This window comes from Chiloscyllium punctatum, chromosome 21 (genome assembly GCF_047496795.1).
Source record: "Chiloscyllium punctatum isolate Juve2018m chromosome 21, sChiPun1.3, whole genome shotgun sequence".
Taxonomy (NCBI): Eukaryota; Metazoa; Chordata; class Chondrichthyes; order Orectolobiformes; family Hemiscylliidae; genus Chiloscyllium; species Chiloscyllium punctatum.
The window spans coordinates 68,192,310-68,213,145 of NC_092759.1; the positions used below are offsets into that span (position 1 = coordinate 68,192,310).

The window sequence follows — 20,836 nt, forward strand, 5'->3', positions numbered from 1 at the left end:
GCAAAGACATTAAGCATTATGGGTAATGGAAAGAAAGTGCAATTCAAGGTTATCCGATCAGATATGAAACCACTCAATAGCCGAGCAGACTTGATGATCTGAATGGTGTCTTTCTGTTCCTAAAATTGTTGGCCTTAATATGAAGCTGCAAAACAGACCTGAGTAAAATGTGCAAAATTTAAAAAATGTGTGGTCCCTCCGGAACACTGAACCGAGGTGAAATGAACAAAGAACATCACAAATGGCAGATAATATGGATAATTGATCCGGAGTGATCAGTATATCAAGGTAAACAGGAAAACCGATATTCAGTATCGACATTGAACCTGGCTCCACAAGGCATGTAGTTAACTCTCACAAACCATCATTCCCCTTCCATTTTAGTGATGCCCCCTCCGTTCTTGATTTAAACTGATTGAACGTCAGGCAATTGCAGCTGACGTTGCTCATGCGGAACTGTAACATTCAGGGAAGCGGTTCTGACTGCTGCACAACATCATTCTGCTTCGAACGATCAGGCAGCATTTCATATTGATTATTGTAAACGTTAACATTTCACAAGCCATGACAGTGAAAGCATTGAATCCTCATCACTATACTACCAGGGAAGATTTCTGTTAACACCACCCTGGACACCATGAGATTCATCATTCTATTCTCTCATCCGTCTGTGCATGATGCCCTCGGCTCCATTCCAGTCTTGTTGTTTGGCTTATAACACTGAGGCTAACCAATCATCTGTTGCATTGAAGTTTCTAATGTATGAGACCTTACCTCTGAGCTGGCAATGTGCTGGCTCAGTGGTGATAACACTGGTCTTGTTAACGAGAAAAGTGTTTGAAATAACTCATTCCTGTTTTTCAGTCCAAGAACTTGAGGAAAACAGTCCGGCAGGACAGGAAATAGTGGGCGTGAGCACCGATCTAGTTTTGCTGCAAGAACGAGGTGAGGCAGTATAAACTACAGCGTAATGGAAAAAAATGGGAAAGGAACACTCGGACGGGAGAGGCTGAATGGTTCCTTTCTTGGCTGTAACCAGACACTGGTGTTGAAGTCTGAAATTGGACAATATCAGCCAAGCTGGCGAAATCTTACTTTCTATTTATTTTCTCCCGAGGCCTGTTTCACTCTTGGAGAAATGTGCCTGCGTGCCTCATTCTGTGCGTAAAAACGGGCTTCAGTTCCCCGACTGGGTGTGAACATATTTTTCCCATCTCAAACTTCAGTCCCATTTATTGCATCTTACAAGATTAAAACGTTCCATTGTAATTAGCATTGAGATGAACACGTGAAACATCAGAGTTTACAAGGGTACAGACCAGGTGCTGGGAAGGGAGACGATGGGACCCATTTCTGTGCTGTAAACATTTGATAATTCATTCATTTTTGAGGGGAAACATATCTGCAGTGACATAATGTTTTTCTAAAAACTGTGTTAGGAAGAAACGGTGCAACAGTTTCTGCCCTCATCCCTAGTGATCTAGTGGTTAGTATTCGGCGCCTTAACTGAGTGGACTGGGTTTCATTACCGTTCAGGAAATCAGGACTTCTTGTTCCTGACGCAGAGAGATCAACTGTGTCAGGAATCTGTTTAATGCCTTAGATCAGTCAATACCCTAGCCCTTGAAAGAAGGGAAATGTGCCTTCCTCCTCTCTGCACAGTCCGACAGTTCATCCTTCATTCTCCTCTGAGTCCACTTCCCGAAGAGTTTCAAAATACTGTCAAAACTGAGTCTCAGCTATTTCTTTTCTGTGCTTTTCAAACACAGGAGCTGCAGCGATTGAATGGGTTGGTTTCTGCAAATGAAACGTACCTATGAACAATGTGCGTTGCTCTTTCAGGATTGTCTTCTCTGACAGCGCTGGGACATGACTGTTGTTCTCTATGATATAGAAGTGCCAGTGTTTGAGTTGGGTAGAGAAAGTTAAAAATTACACAACATCAGGGCATAGTCCAGCAGGTTTATTTGGAAGCACGAGCTTTCAGAGAGCCGCTCCTTCATCAGGTGGGTGTTTTTCTGCCGAAATTTGATGTATGTGTCAACATGCGCAATCTTGGAAGATCATCTAGACTTTAACCGATCGTTCGTAGTGTCGAGGGTACCCCTGACTTGGATGTGTTGGTGTTGGACTGGGGTGGACAAATTTGAAAATCACGCAAAGCCAGATTAGAGTCCAACAGTTGTCAACCATCTGACAAAGAAGCTGTTGCTTCCAAATACGCCTGTTCGAAGCAACTTGGTGCTGTAGGATTTTTAACTCTGATGGTCCTTGGTAATGTTTATCTTATCGAAGACAGTGAAATAATTTTCGTTCGTAGAGATGAAAATTCCAAATATTATCCACCTCAGTGTAACAATTAAAATTAGCTTGGATATGCTGTGAATCTCCACAACGCTCTTGCGCCAAGAAAATTTCGAACCTATAACCATCTGATCCGTAGCCAGGTATATGAATGGTTGAAACACTGGCCAGATGCACAGCTGAGATTTTACACTCTGCAGAGCTGTGGTGTTAACAAGGACATGAGCAATAACAGTAACATTCCCAAGGTGAACAAAAAACAAAGATAATCACCATCACATATTCACTTCAAGTTGTCCTCAAATAAAACTACCATTCACAATCTGATCAGCCAATCAACGAGGTCACTGCTGATCGAGGAAATTTTAACTTATTTTACTGCGTTTCTACTATAATTCGAGGTAAACTCCAGCCTAATGACAATATCGCATTTCCCACAATTTTCAGATTTAGATTGCGTCCATGCCCTCTTATATTTGCAGGAAATAAGTAACATGAAATGAGTGAAAAAGTCCTTTTGGTCATGTAATCCAGTGTAGAGTCTGTCAGAAAAGAAAAGTCAAAGACCTGAAACATCACTCGCATTTCTCTCTATATTAATGCGTGTTCCTGAGTTGAATATTTGCAGGACTTGTCTTCAATATCTAAAGAAATTTTTTTCCCGCGACAGATTCTTCATAAATCAATTCACATCTGAGGTTTTGAAACTTATTTTACTTCAGATTAAATTGGTTTAATATCCTTTTCCCCAGCCTAATATCCCAATACTCCCTCCACTTCCATGTATATACAAGCTGCACCAGGTGAGGTTGCAGCTCCCAACCTGACGTTCCATTGCTCCTTGCTGCTCCATGTCAACAGAAGCTGCTGCAAGTAAGATTGGAGCTCCCACTCTGATGTCCCAATGCCCCCAGGTGCTCCGTGTCATTAAATGCTGCTCCCGGTGAGAGTGGAGCTCCCAGACTGATCTCGCAAAGCTCCCTGCTCCATGTCAAATGAAGCTGCTCCAAATGAGTTTGGATCTCGCAGTCTGATGTCCCAATGCTCCCTGCTGCTCCATGTCATGAAAAGCTGCTCCAGATGAGGGTGGAGCTCTCAGACTGATCTCGCAAATCTCCCTGGTCCATTTCAAAAGATGCTGCTCCAAATGAGTTTGGATCTCGCAGTCTGATGTCCCGATGCTCCCTGCCGCTCCATGTTCAGAAAAACAGCTCCAGGTGTGATTGGGCCTCCCAGTCTGATGTCACAATGCTCCCTGGGCCATGTCTGCAGACGCTGCTCCAGAAGAGGTGTGAGCTCCCATCCCTGGCAGCTCGCTCACCTCTATACCATCATAGAAATACTGCCCACTGACCATTTCCACCACTGGAGCCATTGTTGGAATATCGACACCATGAAAACCTAATCTCATTTCCATCACCACCGAATCATACTAAAATACTTCCTTTCTTAAACCTTATTTAGCATGTGCATATTGCAGTCAATCCGAAGTAAGATAATGGTGTTAATTGACGTCTGTCCAATAAAAATTACATATTATTTTTTATGTTAAGTAACTGCTACTTAAAAAGGACAATGTTTGTAATGAAATCACAGTTTTATTCCGTGTGAGTGAACATGATTTGTATTATTTAAATTTAACTTGTTCGCTGTGTAAAATGATAAAGTAGATCTCAATTTCAAAACAAAATTGGTATTGTTGTCATCCACCTTGAAATGTGGTCAGAGAGATGTCATTGAAACAGACCCTTCAGTCCAACCTGTCCACGCCGACCAGATATCCAAACACAATCTAGTCCCACCCGCCAGCACCCGGCCCATATCCCTCCATACCCTTCCTCTTCATATTCCCATTCAAAAGCCTCTTAAATGTTGCAATCGTACCAGCCACCACATGCTCTGGTAGCTCATTCCATACACCTACCACCGTCTGTGTGAAAACGTTGTCCCTTCGGTCTCTTTTATATCTTTCTCCTCTCACACTAAACCTATGTCCTCTAAGTCTGGACTCCCCGATTCCAGGGAAAATACTTTGTCCATTTATCGTATCCATGCCCCTCATAATTTCGTATAAGGACAGCCCTCAGCCTCCAATGCCCCAGAGGAAACAGCTCCAGCCTGTTCAGACTCTCCCTAACGCTCAAATCCTCCAACCCTGGCAACATTCTTGGAAATCCTTTCTGGACCCTTTCAAGTTTCACAATAGCTTTCCAACAGACAGGAGACCAGAATTGCACGCAATATTCTAACAGTGGCCTAATCAATGTCCTGTACAGCCGCAGCATGTCCTCCCAACTCCTGCACTCAATATTTTGAACAATAAAGGAAAGCATGCGAAACGCCTTCTTCACTGTCCTATCTACCTGCGACTCCACTTTCAAGGAGCTATGAACCTGCACTCCAAGGTCTCTTTCTTCAGACAAATTCCCAAGCCCTTATCAATATTTGTATAAGTCCTGCTAACATTTGCTTTCCCAAAATGCAGCACCTCGCATTTATCCGAATTAAATTCCATCTGCCATTTCTTAGCCCATTGGCCTATCTGGCCAGATCCTGTTGTAATCTGAGGTAACCCTCTTCGTTATGCACTACACCTACAATTTTGGTGTCATCTCTAAACTTACTAACTGTACCTCTTATGCTGATATCCAAATCATTTATGTAAATTATAAGAAGTCGAGGTCCCAGCACCGATCCTTGTGGCACTACACTGGTCACAGGCCTCCAGTCTGAAAAACAACGCTCCACTGGCACCCTCAGTCGTCTACCTTTGAGCTTGTTCTGTATCTAAATGGCTGGTTCTCCCTTTATTCCATGAGGTCTAACCTTTCTAATCAGTCCTTCATGAAGTCCATATAGATCACATCTGCTACTCTGCCCTCATCAATCTTCTTTGTTACATCTTCAAAAAACTCAATCAAGTTTGTGAGACTTGATTTCCCATGAAAGCGATGTTAGGTATTAGAACGAAACGTCTGTTAATGACATTCGTTTAAAGACACTTTAGATGTTTATGCTGCATTAATCTGTGGTTATTGATCCACACTTTACGTTCACTTCCTGCAGTTAACATGCTGATTTCTCCAGTTGTTCATAGTTTAGTGTGATGCATCCAGTGTGTGCAAAACGAGAGGGAGCTTGCTTCCCACATCTTGTGTTTATCGGTGTCTTATGTCCTGCCTTCATCAATGGCAAGAGCAAGGGGGAAAGGGCGAGATCAATGTGTAAGTCTGTCCAGCCCAATCACGGCACCCACATCGGCAATTCTCTACTGTGCATTCACAGCCAGTTTTCTGTGCCGCTACACCCACCCACTGCATCTTTTGAAATATCTCTATTGTTTTGTGGTGTCGCTCTGTGCTCTTACCACCAAGATGAATCACTTCTAACCAACCTACTCCAGATTTCATGTGACAAAACACTCATTAAGAATCCCATAGCATTAAATATGCACATCGCATCTCTTGTTATTTGGTTTCCCTGGATCTCTTTCATAAGATTAACGTTCACAGTAACTTGACTTGGAAAAGACAATCGCGTTCCTTTTCATTATCTCATTTCAGTCGACATTTCATTAAATTCAGGCATCAGTCTCAAATTAATCTTTGAAGTTTTATAATCTGGTCGATGCACATAAACTAACCATTGGAGTTCCAATTTCAATAAGACAGTGTGATAATCCAAAAGTAGCGACGAGAGTGGGATTCGAACCCACGCGTGCAGAACACAATGGATTAGCAGTCCATCGCCTTAACCTCTCGGCCACCTCGTCGCATACCCACGAAACGCTATAGCATAATCTCCCAGACCATCACAATCTCATCATCTCTGGGGAATCTCCCATTCACAGCCTCCAACCTCATTGTCCATGAACCCTGCACTGCCCGATTCTACCTCCTTCCAAAGACCTGCTGTCTCTGCCTGCGCTTGTTTGATCCGACTCATCTCTTCCTACCTCAACACCTTCCTGTCTCCCCAGTCCAGGAAATTCGCACCTACGTTTGTGACACCACCTATGTACTTCATCTCACTAAAGACTTTTATTTCCCTGGTCAACAATGCGTCATCTTCACCTTGGAGATCCAGTCCCTCTGCACATCCATCTGACATGACGAAAGTCTCCATACCCTCTGTTTCTTCATCTCGCCCCATCCCAACCAGTTCCCTTCAACCAACACCCTCATCCAGCTGGCTGAACTGGTCCTCAACCTCAACAACTTTTCTGTTCAATCCTCCCACTTCCTCCAAACCAAATGTGTAGCCATGGGCACCGACGTGTGACCGAGCTATGCCTGCCTGCCTGTTTGTCAGATATGTGGAATTGCCCATCTTTCGCAGTTACTCTGGCACCTCTCTCCACTTTTTCCTCCGCTACATTGATGGATTCATTGGCCCCACTTCCTGCTCCCACGAGGAGGTTGAACAATCCACCAACCAAGACCTTTCACCCGAACCTCAAATTCACCAGGATCTTCTTGACAACTCCCTTCCACTTCTTGGACCTGTCCATCACCGTCTCCAGAGAATGACCAATGAAAGACATATATTACAACCCCACCGACTCCCACAGCTAACAATACGACACCTCCTCCCACCCCAACGCATGTAAAAACACCATCCATTATTCCTAATTCCTCCGCCTCTAGTGCATATTTTCGAAGGATGACCAATTCCACCTCAGAAAGTCCCAGTTGGTCTCCTTCCCACGTGGTTAACGATGCCCCAGGGCATCTCCTCCACTTCACTCACCACCGCCCCTAAATCCCACCCCTCCCGCAACAAGGACACAACCTCATGGTCCTCAACTTTCACCCCACCAAACTCAGCATAAAACACATCATACTCCACCACTTCTGCAATCACCATACAGAACCCACTATCAGGTACATATTTCCCTCCACACCCCTATCAGTATTCTGAAAAGACCATTCCCTCCACGAACTCCTCGCCAGGTCTACAACCCCCAATAAACACACACCCCACTACTGGCATCTTTCCCTGCCACCGTAGGAAGGGTAAAAGCAGCTCCCACACCACTCCACTCATATCCGTCTAAGGCCCTAAGGGATCCTCCCACATTCGTTAGAAATTCACCTGTGCAACTTGCAATGTCATCTGCTGCATCCGTTAAACCCAGTGTGGTCTCCTCTAGATCACGGAGACAGGACACCTTCTTGCATATCATTTCAGAGAACATCTTTGGGACACCCGAACCCACCAACTTCACCATCCAGTGACTGAACACTTCAACTCGCCCTCCCACTCCGTCAAAGAGTGCAGGTCCTGGGCCTCCTTCAGCGACAAACCATAACCACCCAATACCTGGAGGATGAATGCCGTATATTCCGCCTTGGAACTCTGCCACCTCACGGGATAAGTGTGGATTTGAACAGTTTCCTCATTTCCCTTGCCCCAAGTCCCAAGCCTCAAACTTGGCACCGCCCTCTGGACCCATTCCATCACTGCTCCTTCGGAACTATCATCTTCTCCATCACCTTCATCCAACTATGGCTTTCCCAACTATCTCCCCCAAACCCCAAATCCCTACCATTTATCTCTCAGTCCCGACTCACAAGCCTTATTCCTGTTGAAGTGCTTATGCCTGAAACGTTGATTCTCCTGCTCCTCGGATGCTGACTGACCTGCTGTGCTTTTCCAGCACCACACTCCCGACTCTGATCTCCAGCATCTGCAGTCCAAACTTTCTCCTAGGAATAATCAATTACCTCGGAGTGAAGATGTCCCTGGATTGCACTCATCACAGTGTGTCTGAATTTTGCATTTATTTTGGGTGAGGGCAGGCTGGATCTGAGACGAGCGCTTAACACCCAGACAACGGGAACGGTATCAGATCGCTAAGTTAGGGCGGGCTGAAGTGAAGTGGAAACTTCTGTCAGAAGGTGGATCAGCACAAATGCATCATATCACTCAGACTGTAAAAGACATGCAGAAGGAGCAAATCAACTTCAGTTCATTCACAATAACAGGTAACGTGGGAAGAAGACAATACAACACAATGAGATGGAATGGGATTGTTTCTGAGAAAGGATTAAATATTTAAGCTTTTTTACACACAGACTGTCGTCACATTGGAAAAAGGAATTTACAGCAGTGTAACGGTGATATTTGCCTGTGACATCTCAATTCCAAAAGACATTGACATATTATCTTCTGCATCAGCGTGGCCAAGTGAAAGCATGATCGGCCCATCAACCAGAATTCAATACTTCAAAGCTCTCCTCTGCGCTGTACAATCTATATGCTGCTCCTGTATTCAGATCCCAATCGCTTCACAGTCTATTTTTTTCTGCTTCCTGCCTCACGTAAACACTTGAAACTAATCAAATCCCCAGTGCTTCCGCTTTAACCCATATTTTGTAACTCTCGAGCAGACACAGGTAGAGTGTCCAATTGGCCTTTTCGAGCGCTCTCACTCTGCATGATCTGAATGATAAAGTACACTGTATCTGATCCGCAGGACACACTACAGAAATTATCCCATTCCAGCGGACTGAGCTGCCTCCATTGATAGAGCTGTTTCCATTGGTAGAGTATCACACAGTCACAGCGAACATCTTTTGATGTCATCCTCGAAGGTACTTGCTACAAAAATCTGAAGACTGCGGGAAACTGCTGGATACAGAGGCCCAGAGGGAGCCTAGTGGGCCCATAAACCAGAAATCAATGGATAAAAATATTCTTCTTTTTAGAAGAATCCAATTCAGACCATCAAGTTAACACTTCCTGGGGAGAAAATAGATGTGGGAGAGCGGACAGTCTCAACTGGTTCCAGCATTTACAATCTTGGTCCGTGTGACAACAAAAGCAGAAACCTGGAACTGTTTATCTTGCTTCTGAAAAACAGGTTAGTAAATTTTGAAGAGCATCGATATTTCTCCCTGGTGTTCATGAAATGATCTAGAGCAGAGTACGGTTCCCTGAGTATGGTCTGACTTCTAGGTTATGGACTGTGATATTCGGCTCACCTGATCTGAACACATACAAAGAAATGACTCAGTGACAAGATCTGCTGAATCGGATTCTGTGAAGAACAGAAGCTGATGTAATGAAAAGAGCCATAAGAGCGGGAATGCAGCAAATTATTTTCCAGACTCGAGGAGAGTGCACAGTGCTGTTTCCAGGGGTCAATATCTGTGCAAGCAGCTTTGGGTGTTATTGTACTGCATCTTTTGTGTAATGGTGCAAAAGCACGGAACTTTTGTACAGAGGGGATAACTTCAAAATCCCCAAAGAGGCAAAACACACAAATGAGGTAAACAATAAAGTAACCACACAATTTGGTGTGACATCATGCGGTAAACTTCCCTGCTCAAATTTCGTTCTAATTCGCTCTCTGTCTAATTCCTAAGACTGATATTCGAACAGTGAATGGTTTGGCAATAAAAACTGCTCTGATCTCACAACTTCAGCATTTCATACCCACCCCCTTATGTATGTCTGGCAATAGTAATTGATCGCTCACTGTGTTACTTCAGCACACGGAAAGAACAAATAACTATAAGAACAACAGTCAAGTATGTGAGTAGGATTTGACCCGATTCTGTTGCAATCAATCCATTCAGCTGCAATTGAAAATGCTTCCACCTTTCCTGTGTCGGGAATAAGATTGCACAGCTTAGTGGTGAGTTTTGATGCATTGAATTGGACCCAGCATCCTTTCTCAGGTTGAAATATCCAGGGATATAAAGACATGATGAAAGACATGGGCAGTGTTTACTGGACTATAAAGACGTTAGGAATGACACGGTCATGATACCATATCGTTAGAAATTATGGAAATGAGGTTTACTGGGAGATAAAGCCACTAAAACGAAAAGAGGGGGTTTAATGGGATGGTGTCATAGATAAGGAATAATGCGGGAGAAATGAGGAAATACTTAGTTGTGTCCAAAACGAAGTTATCTAGCTGATGTGAAGTTGTTAAGAGTAAGTACGAGGGAAATTTCCTTGTTTAGGAGAGCGGAAACTAGAGGTTAGAATTTCAAACCCATCGGGGCACGATAAAAAAGTTTGGAGTAGGCATTTTTTATTCTGACAGTTATTGAATTCGGCGGTGAATTTTCAGAAATACAATCATTTTAGGATCTGATTCAAGAATATTTGAAAAGCGAATGCACACAGACAAGGAGTGAATTAGGTTGGATTATATTAGATTAGATTAGATTACTTACAGTTTGGAAACAGGCCCTTCAGCCCAACAAGTCCACACCGACCCGCCGAAGCGCAATCCACCCAGACCCATTCCGCTACATTTACCTCTGCCCCTAACACTACGGGCAAGTTAACACAGCCAATTCACCTAACCTGCACACGTTTGGACTGTGGGAGGAAACCGGAGCACCCGGAGGAATCCCACGCCGACACTGGGAGAATTAAACAGCGCCAGTAATTATGGGCTGCCTGAATGGGAATGCAAAATGGAAAAAATTCCTGAATTGGTTAACATTCATAGGAAAATAATTGCATACCATCTGCAACTGGAATTGTTAAGTATAAGAAGAGCTACTGGAGTTCGAAGTTGCAGCCACTCATTCAACATGAAATATTGTATACTGTGAATGCACTGAGCTGTTTGACTTAGCTTTGCATTGAATGGAAGTCTGTCATCTCAGTCCGCTGACTAACTGGTTTATGAGAAAAGAGAGACCAACAGCGTGGGATTAATTCTCTCACTGTCTCAGGTTTCCACAAGGATCATCATCTCCACCGCTTATCTGATCTGTAACTCTGTGGTGCCTCCAGTGAGCAAGACTTGGCCTGTCGATGTAAAACATCATTATCATTGCCATCTGTTGTCTTGAACATTTGGAAATAATCAACCGAAAGGGGAGGGAGTCCATTTAATACTCTTTTATTTCCGCTTGAAAAATCCTGCATCAAGACTCAAACTTATTCCAGATTGACACTTTGTTCCTCACAAAGCAAAACGACTTGCCCAGATCCTTTACCAGGTTTACTGACAACAGTCAAACTCCACCAGGAGTTAAATCTAATACTTTCGATTGGTTTAATGAGCTGTGCAGCTTACATGAAATTGAATGATATGAAACGATTTATACAGAGTTTCCCAGGATGTAATCCAGTCCTGGGTCAGCGATTTGAGGAAGGTCATCAAGCTAAAACTTCACCTCTGTTTCTCTATCCACAGATGTATATTCACGTGGGGAATATTTGCAGATTTTCTGTTAATAATTGGCATGTTTAACAAAGGCAAAACTTTTCCCCAGGTCAGACACTGGAGTTTTCAAATAAATGCTATTTTACTCAACATTGTTTTCAACTGCGCTTCAGTCTGATGCTCCAATAATCCCTGGTCAATATCAGTAACAGTACCTTTAGATAAGCATTGACGTTACAGTCTTGGCATGTTATGCACTTTTAACTATTCAGTGCTGACCAACTGCGCGACTCGAGCCGCAGACAGCGAACCTGTCACGTGACCGACACGTACCTTGGGAACTTTAACTGAACTGCTCTACTTTTGCTGTGATTATTAGATTCCCTACAAAATAGAAACAGACCCTTCGGACCAAAACGTCTACAACAACCCTCCGAAGAGTAACCCAACCAGAACCATTTCCCCTCTGACAAATGCAATATGGGCAATTTAGAATGACCAACACACCTGACCTGCACAATCTTTGGACTGTGGGAGGAAACTGGAACACCCGGAGAAAACCCAGGCAGACACAGGGAGAATGTGCAAACTCCACACAGACAGTCCACCGAGGCTGGAATCGAACTTTTGACACTTTTGATGCAGCCTGAGAGAATCCATCACTATCTGATTTAAATCAGCAATAGGAGCTGTCTGCTCTGGCTGTGAGAGCGGTGGTGGAAAGGGGTGGACTTTGATATTCCGTACTGTAGAATCACATTGCCCTCATCATGTTAATTTTGAAAACACTCTGCAAGAAACAGCACAGAAAGAGAGTAACAGGAGAAAGCTATTCCAAATACCTGTACTACCCGCCGTTTGATATCATCATGGCTGACCAAACACGTCAATGCCTTCCACAGCTCATCCACAACAACCTGTGACAGAACGGGATAAAGAAATTTAACCAATCGAACATTTCTGTGCAACTTTGGGAAGGAAATGTGTTTAGAGACAGTGGGTTTCTGCACGAATTTTGCAGGTTTTGCGAGTGAGCATCTGGTTCTGGCCTGATCATGATTCCGTAAAAACTCACAACCAAGAAGGTAAGGAATTTCCTCTGGTCAGTAGCAGGGACGAGAACTCCAGACGACAGGAATTGGTGATGAATCAGCACAACAGTCAATGATTCAGCTGAAAACTGAACTGAACTCCAATTCTGATGCGGTTCAAACTCACAAACTTTGAATAGCAAAGTTACCAAATTTGTAGAAATCGAACACACTTTTCATTGCGCCACAGAGCTGCACTCGCCACAATTTTGCTGTACCCAAAGTTGTGGTTGTCGTGAAGAAAATGTCAACAATCACCAGGAGATGCGCCGAGTTTTTCAAGGAGTAGATCTTTTATTTGAAAACAAAACCAGTGACATTCAGAAAATAAATTCCTGACTTCCCCGAAACTTGAGGTTCTTGGCATAGAGTCTCAGAGTCATTAAGATATGCAGCATGGAAACAGAACCTGCTGTCCAACTTGTCCAAGCCGGCCAGATATCCCAACCCAATCCAGTCCCACCTGCCAGCAACTGGCCCATATTCCTCTAAACCCTTCTTATTCACATGCCTCTTAAATGTTGCAATTGTACCAACCTCCACCACATCATCTAGCAACTCATTCCATTCACGTACCACCCATTGTGTGAAAAAGTTGCCCCTTCGGTTCTTTTTTAACTTTCCCCTCTCAAACTAAACCGATGCCCTCTAGTTCTGAACTCCCCTACCCAGGGAAAAGACTTTGTCTATTTATAATGTCTATGCTCCTCATAATTTTGTAAACCTACGCCTCCGACGCTCCAGGGAAAACAGCCCCAGCCTGTTCAGCCTCTTCCTATAGCTCAAATCCTCCACCCCTGGAAACATTCTTGTAAATCTTTATGAGCCCTTTCAAGTTTCACAACATCTTTCCGGTAGGAATGAGACCAGAATTGCATGCAATATTCCAATAGTGGCATAACCAATGTCCTGTACAGCCACAATATGACCACCCAACGCCTGTACTCAACACTCTTACCAAAAAAGAAAAGCATACAAAACGCCTTCTTCACTATCTTATCTACCTGCGACTCCACTTTCAAGGTGTTATGAACCTGCACTCAAAGGTCTCTTTGTTCAGCAACACTCCCTCGTACTTTACCATTAAGTGTATAAGTCCTGCTAAGATTTGCTTTCCCAAAGTGCCACACCTCGCATGTATCTGAATTAAACACCATAACTTCTTACCTTTTCTTTAATCATGTTTTTTAGCTTATGAGAATGCGCAACTGTGTTAGTCAGAATTACCTCACTCCAGCTGTACAATAAACCAATGGTGTTAGTTCCCATTATCGTTCTACTTCTGCCACAATGGTTTTTCATAAATCTACTTAGTATTATTCGATTCTCATCATTAGGTATTCTACTGCCACCTGTGCTACAATGAACTTCCATCCCAGACTAACCTGTCATGATTAGATATTTAACTACCCCATCTACCACAACGTTTTCCTGTCCCAAGCTGACTCTACATTATACTGATTAGATATTTAATGTCATATCTTTCCGTCTACAAGCGTCTTAAGCAGGCTGACTGAACTATCAATTAATTATTTAAAGTCATGTCCTTAGTATGTACTGTCACGACTTGTCCCAAACTGCCATGATGGTATTAGATCGGCAGGGCTGACTTTACTAATTGATATTATCTCAGCCTGCCATTTTACCATTTCAGCCCAGTCTGACTCTGCTAGTTGGTGTAGGAGCATTCCACAATTCTTCTCCTATCCTGCCACACTGGCCCCATCCTGCCCCAGGGACCTTTTGACGAGTGTAACTTTCCGCAGACCCCTTGTAACAGATCGCCAGTAGTTTCCATGTCTTTACCTTCCCATGCTTTCATGCTCTGTATTTTCTTTACAGTGTTCGGTTCTTTCATCAGACATCTGTTTAACTTCACCCCACTTACCAGTACCTGATCCTTATCCATGTGTGCTCTAACTTCTCAAGTATTCGGCTAAATACTCCTGGCGCGTAGCTTTACCACACGTTCAGACAGTGAATTCCAAATAAACAACACTCTCAGAGTGAAAACGTTCTTCCTATATCTCCTCTGAACATCCTCTCCCTTGCGTTTGATGGAGATCCCTGGTTGTTAACTCTTCCCATAAGAAGTATATTCCTATCACACATATCTATCCCTTTAATGTGCACCTTAATCACTTCCTCACTCAGCCTTCTTCGCTCTCAGATAACAATCCTGAGCGGAGATCGTCTATCTTCGACATGGTGATAGTGTCGTGCTGGAAAAGAACAGCAGGTCAGCCAGCATCCGAGGAGTGGGAGAATCGACATTTCTGGCATAAGTCTTTCATCAGGAATGAGTCTTATTGGTGGGGGCTGGGAGATAAATAGGAGGGGGTTGGAGTTGGGTGCATGGTAGCTTTGAAAGTGAATGGTGGTTCGAGGCAGGAGAGGAGGTGATATGTTAGAGGGGGAGGGATGTATGGGTCCGGAGGGCGGTGCTGAGTTGGATTCTTCGGGGGGGGGAGGAGAAATGAGAAAACTTTTGAAATCCACATTTATCACGTGTGGTTGCAGGGTCCCAAGGTAGAATATGAGCCGTTCATCTTCCAGGTGTCCGGTGGTAACGGTTTAGTGGTGGCTTCTGCCCGAAACGTCGATTGTTCTGTTCTGCAATTCACATGACAGGAGAGATGTGAAAACCAAAGACTAAAAAAAGGACAAATCCTTATAGATACAGAGTTAATGGAATTAGACACAGTGCATACAGAAACCATTTGGCCAGTTAAGTGTACTGTGCCGTGCAAGAGATTCACACTGCCCCACTCTATCTTTCTAAATCCGCATTTATGATCCACCTATAAAAATAGAAATTGTTCCAAAAGTTCAGCGAGTCAGGCAGCATCAGTGGAGAGAAGTCAGAGTTAACATTGCGAATTAAAAACAGTTCCGAGTAAGAGTCTATTGACCCGAAATGGTCATTCTGTTTTCTCCGAGCTGAAATTCTGACTTTTGTCTCTGATTTACAACACTTACAGTCCATTCAGATTTTGTTTGTCACACCTTTGCATTGTGCGAAGTAATCAGAGCAGCCAGAGGAGACTCACAAGGGACAGAGACAGCATGAGAGTGCAAATTCCACACAGTCACACAAGTCTCGAATCGCAAGCGGGTTTCTGGAGCGGAAAGATTCAGTTTTACCCACTGAGTCCTCCCAATATGCAAGCATTCATCCTGGACGCGAATTGAACCGGATCAAACGCAGCAACAGGCGATGGTACTATCCAGGAAGTTTACGCAAAAAGAAGCCTATTTGGTATTACTGGAAATTAACATTCGTTTAACTATCCGAAGACTTTTTAAAACCACTTGGCCTATGGCCTCGTCTGTCTTGGCATCACAAAATTCACTTCTGAATACTTCTGAAGGTTATGAGGATTTCTCCCTCTCCAACCTTTGCATGCACTAAGTTCCAGATTTCAACCAACCGCTGTTTCAAAACATTTTTCTGCACATTCACTCAAATCTTTCCTCTTCGATCCTTAACTCTATGCCACCCTATCCCTCCCCCCATGATCGATCTCATCATCAAAGACAAACGTTTATTTCATTCCAAGCCATCCATATTCCTGATTATTTTGTTCATCTCAATCATGTCTCCTCTCAATTTCTTCTGCTGTAAGAAAAAACCTCCAGACTATCCAATTTCTCTTCATAATTGAAACTCTTCTACACAGACAATATCCTGGTAAATCTCTCCTGCATCATTTCCAGTGCTATCATATTCATAGTTTCATGTGAATTGCAGAACTGCACACAATTGTCAAGATAGAACCAAATGAGCAAGTGAAATAAATGATGTAGACGTCCACAGAAAGAGGTACTTCCAAATAAATCTTATTTTCCTCACTGCTACACTGTGTCCTTTCCTGAGCCTGATGTTCCAATAATCTATGGTCCATGTTGTAAAAGCTGCTCCATGAGAAATTATCTCACAAGCACGGTATCAAAATGGAATAATTGGTTTGAAATTGAGGACATGGTTCTTATATGATGGTACAGAGGTGCATGAAATGCCAAAGCTGGGAGTGCTCCTGGTCAAAGCCGGGGAGGAAGGGCATAACTGTCTCCGTTCATTAGATTATTAAAATACAACAGCAGCATTAACCCTCACTGCAGATTTGCTCAGCTGAAGCGTGCTGGAGTCTTAAGCAAGAGGTCGATTAATTGAAAACATTCTCTGAAATGATCCTTAACAATGCGCTGTTTTGTTACTTTGACAGTAAATGCTGTTTTTGATCACATCGTCGTCAAATCAGCCTCTTGCTCCCAGTAAACATTCCAATCCAGAGTACATCACTTTCTTTCCGACACAGCCACATGTCATATTCGAATTCCTTCTGTGATAATTGGAATTGACAATGTAATTCTCTGAGATGTAGCAATGTAGCATGAAGTTGATGGTGTGGTGAACACAGAAGAACAGAGAACACAGAAAATTTACAGCCCAAGAACAGACCTTTTGGATGTCGAAGCCTGAGCTGATCCACTGTCTAAACCTATCACCAAATTCCAAACCAACTGTATCCTTCTGCACACCATCTACTCATGCATCTCTCCAGGCACACCTGAAATGAATCTATCGTGCTTGCCTCTACTACCTCTGCAGACAACGTTATCCAAGTACCTACCACCCTCTGTGTAAAATGATTCCAATGTTGAACTCTCTTAAACTTTTCACCTCTCACCTTGAACGCATGCCATCTCATTATTGAATTTATCACCTTGGGAAAAATCTTTTCTCGATCCACCCTGGCTACAATCTTCATGATTTTGTCGACGTCAATCAGGTCCCCTTCAATCTCGTTTTCTTTAATGAAAACAAACAGTACCTACTCAACCTCTCTTCAGAGCTAGCACCTTCCATACCAGGCAACATCCTCATAGACGTTCTCTGCACTTTTCCATAAACGTGCACATCGTTTTGGTAATTTGGAGACCAGAACAGTACACAGCATTCTATATGCGGTTGAACCAAAATCCTGTATAATTTCTTATACTCAATGCCCCGTCCGTTGAAGGCAAGCACGCCAGATGCCTTCTTGTCCACTAGATCTACCTGTGCAGCTACATTCAGGGTACAAAGGATCTGAACTCCCAGATCGCTCTGCTCATCAACTTTACCCAAGGCTGTCCCGTTCACAGTATACTTGGCTCGAGAATTAGACTTCCCAAAATACATTACCTCACATTTGCCTGAATTCAACTCCATCTGCCAATTCTCCACTCAACTCTCCTGTCGATCTATATTATCCTTCATTCTTTGACAATCCCCTTTGCTTTCTGCTACTCCACCAATCTTCGTGTCATCTGCAAATGTAATAGCGATATTTGGATCAGCAACCCTTGGAAAATGGAGCATGGCAGCTGGTAGTAATTAGATTTGATGAATAAAATTTGGAATATAAACCCGCTCAGAGGAAGAGTGACAAAAAGTTTTAATTTGCTGAAAACCCATTCTTTCATTGCCCTTCCAAAGGGAAATCTGCCGTCCTTAACGAGACCTGCCAATATATGACCCCAGCTGGACAATAGTGCGGTTCACCCATAAATTCCCTCTGACTCAGGTCAAGGACAGTTAAGAATGAACAACAAGTGCTGTACAGACTATGATGGTCACACTCCGTGGGAGAATAAGGAAGGATAAAAAAGATACATGGTTGACGGGGATAATTGGGAGTCGTCTCAGCGTAAACTCAAATTCAAATGCTTATCCAAACTAAACAGACACAAGGATACCCACGCCGCAATGAAGTCAGTTTCATGCGGGCGGTGATTGCAGGAAGGGATTCAATTACCCGCTGAAGTGTAAACTCACTTGCTCAGTCACAACTTGGACAGGTCATTCACCACTCCCACATGTGAGAAGGAATCAGTCAGGAGACCAACCTGCAGAGTCACCATCAGGTTTACAAATGACAGCAAGGGTCCGATTCTGCTGTTATATCAGGTGTTCATCCCATCCAAAAATGAACCATGTTTGGATGCCTATTTCCAGTGGAGTACACTGTTTCCTGACGTAGATCGATAATTAAAACTTAGTTGTAGGAGTCATGGTTTAGAAGTTGACAGAAGATACAACCGTTGTTTGTATAGTTGACTATGATGAATAATTTCAGGGACCTCAGGGATGTAACAATCAGGTAGAAAGGAAAAATGCCAAATGTAACTGAATCCAGACCAATAAGTGGTAATGAATTTGGGAAGTTGAAACAATAACAGTGGGGATTCTGAGTGGTGTACAGGAACAAAGAGATCTTGGAGTGGACAGTCACAGCACTCTGAAGATTGTTGGACAGGGAGATCAGTTATTAGAGAGGGTTTTTGGATATTTTCTGTTGTTGACCACAGGCTGAGGATGATATTCGATCTTTAGCAAGCGCCAGTTTAGGAAACAACCAAAGGAATGTGCACAAGTCTGGTCAATGCAATCGTCAATTTTTTTTAAAAAATGTATGATAAGAGTTGGAGGGCTGAAGTATAACACTTTGACCAGAAAGACCGCTTCATCACTCAATGAATTTGCCACTGATTTCTCTCCAAGTCATGCTGGTATGTTTCTTGGAGGGTAATTTGCAAACGGTGACGTTTCAGTTCATCTTCAACCTTGTATTATAGTCGGTAAATCTTTTGAACATTGAAGGTTCTGTCAACAAAACCTGGATGACGTACTCCAGTGAATCTTCTAGGTGGTGCACTTTGCTGCAATTGTGCCTTAGAAATTAAGGGAATAAATATGCAGGTGTTGAAGAGTGTGCAGTTAAGTGACTGCATTGTCATAGAGGGTGTCCAGTTCCTTCAGTGGTATTTCAGCGGCACCCACCAAGGGAAATGAGAGAGTTCTGTTAAAAATCTAATTTGTGCATCGCGGACGATGTAGGCTTCACGGAGACGAGAATTGAGTTGATAATCAAACAAAGTCAACCAACGGCCATGTTATTGTAGTCAACTTCTTTGTATGGGCGGTCAGATTCCATTTCTCCTAAATACTCGCTCCCGGGACGACTACACGGAGGAATTCAGTTACAATGAAGCAATTGAATGTCAATCGAATATGATTAAATTCTCATTTGTCAGAGTTATCATTGCTGCATTTGGTCCTTCTGTGGATCATTCCAATTCCAATCGCTTTCTGATTTTAAGTTTCAATTCCCATCTGCGCCTGAAATTTCAACCCGTTTCCTCGCCAAAATTTCTCCACCTATCTTATAACTTCGTAAGGACGCTGTAAGGGCCAGCAGAGATTTACAAACATATTGCTAACTCTATAAAATGGAGCTTTGTGGAATGATTGGTAAGGCTGGGATTATTCTCCTTGAAACAAAGGAGGTGGAGGGGAGCTCTATAATCACATAATAACAATTGCAAACGCTCAATATTCACTGGATCTTGACAGGGTAGTTACAGGCAGATGGCTTGCCCTATGCTGTGAGGAGAGCGCCAATGGACATGAACACAGAATTAGATATTGCCTATTTAATTCAGAAATGATGAGTAATTTCTTTGCTCAGGGGTCAGAGAGTCTATGGCATTTTTGTGGCATCCACTGTTGAGACTGCATTGTTGATTAATTTCAAACTGTGCCAGATAGTTAATCAGAAAGATGATGGAACTTTGTCGAGGTAAGTGAGAAGAATAGAGTTGAAGATTATCAGATCAACTATGAGTTTGTTGAATGGTGGGGCAGACTCGATGGGCTGAGTGGCATACTTCCACATTGTTTAACATTTGGTCTAACACCTTATTTTATTCATAAGTTCAGAATTGTGAGGGGACGGGCTGAAGTGCTAGGAAACGTTTATTAAACCGATCAGACAGATCAGGAACAAGCCTCATAAACTCAGGAAGAAGAAATGTGCTGTGGCCTGTGTGCCACAAATGACATGGGGCACAGCACAGGTATCTGTGTCCAAAAGCTGTGATTGCTGAAGAAAGTTGGTGGACCTTATACAGTTGGCAAGTCAGTGATCACGCTGGATGATGGATCCTTGTATCGTTCACACATAGCAGAAATTTGTGGAAGAATGAAAGGTTTGTTTCATTGGAGAGGTTTTCTGCGGTTCCAATTCCGAGTGACTCTTTGAAATACTGATCAGATCATTGTGTGAAGTGTTTGGTTAAAATACTCATGGACAACCCACTGGATAAAGTTGTGCTCCCAATCTCTTGTTATCTTTACCTCTTTCTTTCGACGTAACTTCATAGAAAGACAAGATGGAACGTGGAGTGGAAAGAAAAATGCGTTCTTTCTGATTACAAGTTAATGTACAATTGAATAGAATGACTGCTCTCGCTCTTC

General features: G+C 43.1%; 1 non-coding gene across 1 annotated transcript; it reads right to left on the reverse strand.

Moving 5' to 3' along the window:
* Window positions 1-5,994: 5,994 nt before the first annotated feature.
* trnas-gcu (transfer RNA serine (anticodon GCU)) lies at window positions 5,995-6,076 on the reverse strand. Its single transcript has one exon. It is a non-coding gene; the product is annotated as a tRNA-Ser (tRNA).
* Between the last annotated feature and the right edge of the window lie 14,760 nt (window positions 6,077-20,836).